This window comes from Oncorhynchus nerka, linkage group LG13, assembly GCF_034236695.1.
Source record: "Oncorhynchus nerka isolate Pitt River linkage group LG13, Oner_Uvic_2.0, whole genome shotgun sequence".
Lineage (NCBI taxonomy): Eukaryota > Metazoa > Chordata > Actinopteri > Salmoniformes > Salmonidae > Oncorhynchus > Oncorhynchus nerka.
In genome coordinates this window covers 73,162,038-73,170,792 of record NC_088408.1, presented here as the reverse complement: position 1 = coordinate 73,170,792, position 8,755 = coordinate 73,162,038, and the positions used below count along the sequence as shown (strand labels likewise).

The 8,755-nt window shown below is 41.0% G+C and overlaps 1 protein-coding gene across 6 annotated transcripts in view; it reads left to right on the top strand.

Annotated features, from left to right (window-relative positions):
- Positions 1-3,148: 3,148 nt before the first annotated feature.
- The window catches only part of clip1a (CAP-GLY domain containing linker protein 1a), a 68,302-nt gene continuing 62,695 nt past the window's right edge, over positions 3,149-8,755 (top strand). For 3 of the 6 annotated variants that reach the window (XM_065026654.1, XM_065026653.1, XM_029678129.2), the window contains exon 1: positions 3,151-3,293. The gene's annotated coding sequence lies outside the window, so the exon portion shown is untranslated. Of the gene's footprint in view, positions 3,294-8,755 lie in introns of all 6 variants that reach the window. The other 3 variants (XM_029678130.2, XM_065026655.1, XM_065026656.1) reach the window with 3 other exon arrangements.

Sequence of the window (8,755 nt, the reverse complement as noted above, 5' to 3'; positions counted from 1 at the left end):
CAATGCTTATCTTTCATAAGTTGATCAGTTATACTTGGATATGTAGTGTCAGTGTTTTGATGCTGACATGTCATGCCTAAGTTTGTTGATCCTGCCAAAGAAAAAAACAAAGTAATTGGCAATATCAGAGGGTTTTGTGATGAATGAGCCATCTAATTCAATGAATGATGGAGCTGACTTTGCCTTTTTGCCCAACATGTAATTTAAGGTGCTCCAATGCATTTTACTATCCTTCTTTTTATAATTTATCTTTGTTTGATAGTATGGTTTATTTTATTGTTTTGTCACACAATTTCTCAAGTTGCAGTACGTTTGCCAATCGGTTCTGAAGCCAGACATACATTGCATTCGGAAAGTATTCAGACTCCTTGAACTTTTCCACATTTTGTTACATTACAGCTTTATTCTAAAATGGATTAGATAAAACATTTTCCTCAATCTACACACAATACCCCATAATGACAAACTGAAAACAAGTTTTTAGACATTTTTGCAAATGTAATAACATTTTTAAAACGATACACTTTGCTATGAGACTTGAAATTGAGCTCAGGTGCATAATGTTTCCATTGATCATCCTTGAGATGTTTCTACAACTTGATTTACCTGTGGTAAATTCAATTGATTGGAAAGGCACACACCTGTCTATATAAGGTCCCACAGTTGACTGTGCATGTAAGAGCAAAAACCAAGCCATGATGTCGAAGGAATTGACACAATCCGAGTCAGGATTGTGTCGAGGCACAGATCTGGGGAAGGGTACCAAAACATTTCTGTAACATTAAAGGTCCCCAAGAACACAGTTGCCTCCATCATTCTTAAATGGAAGAGGCCTAAACTGAGCAATCGGGGGAGTAGGGCCTTGTTCAGGGAGGTGACCAAGAACCCGATGATGACTCTGACAAAGCTCCAGAGTTCCTCTGTGGAGATGGGGAAACATTCCAGAAGGAGAACCATCTCTTCAGCACTCCACCAATCAGGCCTTTATGGTGGAGTGGCCAGACAGAAAGCCACTCCTCAGCAAAAGGCACATGACAGCCCGCTTGGAGTTTGCCAAAAGGCACCTAAAGGACTTCCAGACCATGAGAAACAAGATGATCTGGTCTGATGAAACCAAGATAGAACTCTTTGGTCTGAATGCCAAGCGTCACGTCTGGAGGAAACCTACACCATCCCTACGGTGAAGCGTGGTGGTGGCAGCATCATGCTGTGGGGATGTTTTTCAGTGGCAGGGACTGGGAGACTAGTCAGGATCGGGACAAGTATCTGAATGTCCTTGGGTGGCCCAGCCAGAGCCCGGACTTCAACCCTATCTAACATCTCTGGAGAGACCTGAAAATAGCTGTGCAGCGACGCTCCCCATCCAACCTGACAGAGCTTGAGAGGATCTGCAGAGAAGAATGGGAGAAACTCCCCAAATGCAGATGTCCAAGCTTGGAGCATCATACCCAAGAGACACAAGGCTGTAATCACTGCCAAAGTTTCTTCAACAAAGTACTGAATAAAGGGTCTGAATACTTGTAAATATTTCTAAACCTGTTTTTGCTTTATCATTATGGTTATTGTGTGTTTATTGATGAGGGGGAAAAAACTATTGAATACATTTTAGAATAAGGCTGTAATGTAACAATGTGGAGAAATTCAAGAGGTCTGAATACTTTCCCAATGCACTGTATTTGCAATTATTTTTGCCTCATCTCTCTCAAGCATACAATTTTTCAATTTCTCATCAAGCCACGGGGATTTAAGTTTTCACTGTCATTTTCATAATGGGTGCATGCTTATTTGTAAATGGAATAAGCAAATTCAAAAATGTGTCAAGTGCAGGGTCTGGTTGCTCATTACAGACCACAGGCCAATATATTCTTTACATCAACAACATAGGAATCACTACAAAACTTATCGTATAACTTCTTGTATACTATACTAGTAACTTTAGATTTCCTAGATATGGCTACTATATTGTGATCACTACATCTGATTGATTTGGATACTGTTTCAAAGCAAATTTCTGCAGCATTAGTAAAGATGTGATCAATACATGACGATTTCATTCCTGTGCTGTTTGTAACTACCCTGGTAGGTTGACTGATAACCTGAACCAGATTGCAGGTATTGGTTACAATTTGAAGCTTTTTCTTGAGTGGGCAGCTTGATGAAAGCCAGTCAATATTTAAATCACCCAGAAAATATACCTTACTGTTTATCACATACTTTATCAAGCATTTCACACGTTATCCAGATACTGACTGTTAGCACTTGGTGGTCTATAGCAGCTTCCTACAAGACTAAGAAGTGACTGGCCATCATGTCTGGAGAAGTGTCACAGGAGATGGACCAACGTTTTACAATGCAATGGTTTGTTTTCGTTGTTTTTCGCCGTAGTTGTTTTGCCATTGGAAGTCCGATTTAAAAGTACACCGTAAGGCTTCGGTAAATTAATTTATCGTGTTTTTGTTATCAAATCTAAATATTTGTTCAAGATTATAAACCATTTGGAGGGCTGATGTTTCGGTTGGTGTCATGCTGCTGCTGGATGGAAATTGACTGTTGGTCTGAAGCGTTGTCTGTCCTATTTCGTGACTTTAATTAACTGCCCTGATCTAATACGTATGCTTTTCGAATACAGCCTCCTTTAAACTCCCTTTAATATAATGATTGATCTGTATAGTGTGTTTGGATGGTTTCCAATTTGCCGCCCAACTCCTAATCTCACCATTCAAATCATGTCAGTACCGTATTTGAATTTACCAACATTTGAATGGTTAAAATAAGCAAGTTCCACAAAGCCGACTCGGTTTCAAAATCTGTTTAGTTAACAGGTACAGGGAAAGGAACAACCGTACCCGGGTGGCAACATTTTGTCTGTATTGAAGCAATCTTTATACTTAATCTTTTACAGAAATTGCATGCTGAAAGATACAAATCTGAGCAAATCGTTTCTAATTGAAAGTAATACAATTATCTTTGTCCTGAATAAAACTTTGACAGACATAATTCAAGTTTAGTAGATTTTCTTTTAGCAAATGCATTTTATGACCTTGTGCTAATATTATAATTGTGGTAGTTTATTTTTTAATTTTGGTTTTAGACGAGTTTAGTTATTTTTCCTGCCTGTATTCTATAGGGGCGAGACCATTTTACGTCATTGCTTCGCTCAATCAGCACCTCGTGAATGCGAGTCCGTCGGAACACAAGGCTTCGGTTAGGGAGACAACTCGAAAGAGGGTTGTGCTTGTTTGGGATTGTTTCTAGCTGTTCGTTAAAGAACAATTCATACTGGAGTGCTACAGGTAAGGATTGGTTGAAGAGGCTTGAACCCGGCTATCTCACGTTTGCTTTATAGGTAGCCCTGCGGGCCCTCAGTCAAGGCAGGGAGCCCATAACCCACGGAGAAACAGTTACTAAGCGCCAATTTAGCTCATGTAACGCTAGCTAGCTGCTAGTATATACCGCGTTTAGCCAGCCACGACCTGTCTGGGCCTTAAGTCTAGATACTGATCTCACATTTTTAACATGGTTTGACTTGGAGATTATATTTCAAATAAAAGATCACAAGCGATCCTAACCGCTAGTTTTCTAGACATGTCATTCGGGGGCGACATTGTGGTACGAGTCGACGTTCGGACCTGTGGAATTCCCTCGACGTTAGCTAGTTTTCCTATACGAGCAACAAGACTTTGTCAGTGTGCTATGTTTCTGTGGTTTAGGAAAGCTCAAATAGTATGAACCATATGGCTACTGGCTAGCTAAGTCCGCCACATCGACCAGTTAGTGTTTTAACACATTTGGATTGTTTGAACTAGACATGAGTTTGTTGACCCAATCGAGTTTTCTTTAAGTTAGTTTTATACAGTAGCTCCATTCGCAGCAACTGTCACGATATCCAGATGTGCCACCTCATCGACCACACTGTAAACATCAATGGAATGCAATGCGTCAGTAGGAATCTCATATGGAACCTTTCGACTGGTCAATCATAAATATGTGCACCTTTGCCTGTCCCATGAAGAACACGGCAAACTCAACAAACCTTATGTCTGTCAGCTTGCTCGCTAACTTCAAGAAAATTATATTTAGGAATTGGTTCTGCTAGATACCTTTCATAAGTGGTTGTCTCTTGCCAAATATCCTAACATGGTAGTGACTGAATTCACTTTATAGTTTGTACCTAAACTCAGGTCAAGGTAATCTATTCTGTAATTTAGCTATGTGTAAACTGTGACCTGGAGTTGGTTTCAGTGCGTTTGACACTGCTCATGCTCAATAAAAATTATTCAGTAGTGATTAAACAATAAACCTGTTGGGATAACATTTGATCATGAACAATCAGCATAATTTTTGGCCTCATATAATTGATACATTTCAGCAAAACAGAACTTCGGGCTTGGGTGTCTGCACCCTTTTTATGCACAGATCAAACTCCACTAACAATAAGTTTTGCTTCTCCCTCTAAAGGAAGCAGGGGCACCAAGGATGATTTAACCTACCATTGTCCTGTGCCAGGCCCTGCTCTGATGGCTCATTTGAATTACTAGAGTAAGATGTGTAACAGAAAAAGTGGGCAAATAAAAAATTATTATTGAATGATATCAAGGACATTGCGTCTGGTGTTCGACAACCATGTCCACTGATTTACAGCAAACCCATACCATCAAACACAACAAACCACTATACAAGCTTCCAGACACTACAAACAGTTAGCCTATAGTTCATCTTTTGATGATGAATCCGAATTGAGGCTATCCTAAACTGAGTTGTGTGGCTGTTGATGTGTATGAAGTTTCCGTTAGCAAATTGTCCATTCTCTGAAGGTCAGTTGTCTCTTCTATACCTGCTCTCTCAAAAATACAAGTATTTGTTAGGACAAGTAGGCTAGACAACAAAGCTTGTGTTTTAATGTCTTAAAGTTTAGGCTATTTTCTCCTTGCTATGTTTTTAGGCTATTTTCTCCTTGCTAAGTTTTTCAAGTAAATTCAGTGTTGGAGATGAAATGAAACTGTAATGATTATTTCACAAATCTTTGTCAACCAAGCAATTAAACGTTGATGTTTTGGGGGGCATTAGGCATAACTCAACTCAAGCTCTAGGAGACAAGTGCTGAACAAGGCTGCTTGTGTTCGTGTTGGACAATCAGATGCTATGAGTGGGGAGGTATTGGAGGCGGAAAGACCCTGGCTTTTTGTTGCACTGCCTGCTACTAGTGCTAGGGGGACTATATAATGACCCCAGCAGATGTTTTATCCAAAGAGAAGAACTGGAGCATGTCTTTCGTGCACTTAATATGTGAGGGGGCAGCGGGAGTGTTTGTTTTGTATGTGTGATGTGATCACACTTTCTGCAGATGTAGTGTACAAATACTGGTAAGTGATGACGGAGACTTGAGTGCTGCCAAACAGGGGCATAGAAGACCTTTATGATTAGGAAAACTGCCAAGACAACCAGTGAGAGTGCAGAGGGCACACAGCTCAGCTCCTGTCATTTTTTGTGATTAAAGCCACTTGCCAGGGCAGGCTCTAAAAGATATGTGGTGCCAATACTTTTCTATAGGCTAAACCTGCCCACTGGTTGGTACACAAGTTGAGACGAGTAAAGTGATATTGAGGAGATGTCTTTTAGACCAAGAGCCTTGAGTCCCATGCTGGGAGGGCTGAGTGTCCCAGCATGTCCCTGAATCTCGTTTGCAGCATGCCATTGTTAACCACTAAGCATTTTTTCTGCACCTTGATTTCCCACAGCTTCATGTTTGTTAAATATTAGGGTTAGGGATGCACAATATATCGGGGAACATATCGGAATTGGTCGATATTAGCTAAAAATGCCGAGATCGGTATCAAATTTTATTAGTCACATGCACCGACTCCAACACCTTACAGTGAAATGCTTACTTAGGAGCCCATAACCAACAATACAGTTTAAAAGAAATATGGATAAGAATAAGAAATAAAAGTAAACAAGTAATTAAAGAGCAGCAGTAAAATAACAATAGCGAGACTAAATACAGGGGGGTACCTGTACAGTTGAGGTAATATGTGCATGAAGGTAGAGTTATTAAAGTGACTATGCATAGATTATAACAGAGTAGCAGCGGTGTAAAAGAGGGGGGCAATGCAATAGGCTGGGTAGCCATTTGATTAGGTGTTCAGGAGTCTTATGGCTTGGGAGTAGAAGCTGTTTAGAATCCTCTTGGACCTAAACTTGGCGCTCTGGTACCGCTTCCCAAGCGGTAGCAGAGAACAGTCTATGACTAGGGTGGCTGGAGTCTTTGACAATTTTTAGGGCCTTCCTCTGACACCGCCTGGTATAGAGGTCCTGGATGGCAGGAAGCATGGCCCCAGTGATGTACTGGGCCGTTCGCATTAGAGGCCGACCGATAAATCGGAATGGCCGATTTCAAATTTTCCTAACAATCGGAAATCGCTATTTTTGGGCTCTGATTTTGCAGATTTATTTATTTTATATATTTTTATTTAACTAAGCAAGTCAGTTAATTAAGAACACATTCTTATTTTCAATGACGGCCTAGGAACGGTGTGTTAACTGCCTTGTTCAGAGGCAGAATGACAGATTTTCACCTTGTCAGCTCGGGGGATCCAATCTTACGTAATTATGACATAACATTGAACGTTGTGCAATGTAACAAGAATATAAAATACCGAACGGTTCCGCATTTCACTGAAATAATATACGTTTTGTTTTTGAAATGATAGTTTCCGGATTTGACCATATTAATGACCAAAGGCTCGTATTTCTGTGTGTTATGTTATAATTAAGTCTATATGATTTGATACAGCAGTCTGACTGAGCGATGGTAGGCAGCAGCAGGCTCGTACGCATTCATTCAATCAGCCCTTTCGTGTGTTTTGCCAGCAGCTCTTCACAAGCACAGCGCTGTTTATGACTTCAAGCCTATCAGCCTAATGGCTGGTGTAACCGATGTGAGATGGCTAGCTAGTTAGCGGGGTGCGCGCTAATAGCGTTTCAAATGTCACTCGCTCTGAGACTTGGAGTAGTTGTCCCCTTTGCTCTGCATGGGTAACGCTGCTTCGAGTGTGGCTGTTGTCGATGTGTTCCTGGTTCGAGCCCAGGTAGGGGCGAGGAGAGGGACGGAAGCTATACTGTTACACTGGCAGTACTATAGTGCCTATATCCAATAGTCAAAGGTATATGAAATACAGAGAAATAGTCCTATAAATACTATATTAACTACAACCTAAAACCTCTTACCTTGGAATATTGAAGTCTCATGTTAAAAGGAACCACCAACTTTCATATGTTCTCATGATGTTCTGAGCAAGGAACTCAAACGTTAGCTTTTTTTACATGGCACATATTGCACTTTTACTTCTCCAACACTTTGTTTTTGCATTATTTAAACCAAATTGAACATGATCATTATTTATTTGAGGCTAAATGGATTTTTATTGATGTATTATATTAAGTAAAAATAAGTGTTCATTCAGTATTGTTGTAATTGTCATTATTACAAGTAAATAAATACAAATCGGCTGATTAATCGGTTCCGGCTTTTTTTTGGTCCTCCAACAATCGGTATCGGCGTTGAAAAATCATAATTGGTCGACCTCTAGTTCGCACTACCCTCTAGTGCCTTGCGGTCGGAGGCCGATCATTTGCCATACCAGGCAGTGATGCAACTAGTCAGGATGCTCTCGATGGTGCAGCTGTAGAACCTTTTGAGAATCTGAGGACCCATACCAAATCTTTTCAGTCTCCTGAGAGGGAATAGATTTTGTTGTGCCCTCTTCACAACTGTCTTTGTGTGCTTGGACCATGATAGTTTGTTGGTGATGTGGACACCAAGGAACTTGAAGCTCTCAACCAATAGAGATTGCATCATCTGTGGATCTGTTGGGGATGTATGCAAATTGGAGTGAGTCTAGGGAATTCTGGGGTATTGGTGATGATGTGAGCCATGACCAGCCTTTCAAGGCTACAGATGTGAGTGCAACGGGTCGGTAGTCATTTTGGCAGGTGTTAAGAGTTGCGTCAATCGAATCTGGTATCAGGATAAATATGACATTGAGTCACCGATTGTACACTATGTACTTTTTATTAGCTGAGCAATAAGTGGTAAGTGCAATTTTCGTATATATACGGGTTCGCTGTAACACCACGCAAGGGTAGAACAGAGAACTAGCCAACACACTAACAGTGTCTTCTTTAATACTCTGACAGAAGTAGTTCCTGCTTCCGAGCCGGCCTGTCACAGAGTAGAGACTGGGTGTGGTTTAAACTCACCCAGCCTATCGTTGATTGTTGGCGTACGAGCTGGTCCCAGCCCCCTAGGCGCTTCAGCGGTCAGTCGTTGTAGTTGTGTAGAATATCTATGCGCTCATACTCTCGATACAGTTATCACACACCTGGCTCCTGTTATCTAACAAAAGACGTACAGTTCCTGTTTTTATGTTATTCTATATTTTTCCATCACAAGGCCCATGGCCCTGAAACTCAAGTCAGCTATGTTGCATAACACATACACCCACACAAGCCCACAGCAGATAATATTCAATCACATATGATATGGTAACAGGCTATAGTGCATAACACAGAACCTCACACAGGTTACCTTAGTGTTTTTGGGCACAGGCACCATGGTGGTCTGCCTGAAACATGTTGGTATTACAGACTCGGACAGGGAGAGGTTGAAAATGTCAGTGAGTACACTTGCCAGTTGGTCAGCGCATGCTCGCAGTACATGTCCTGGTAATCCGTCTGGACCTGCGGCCTTGTGAAC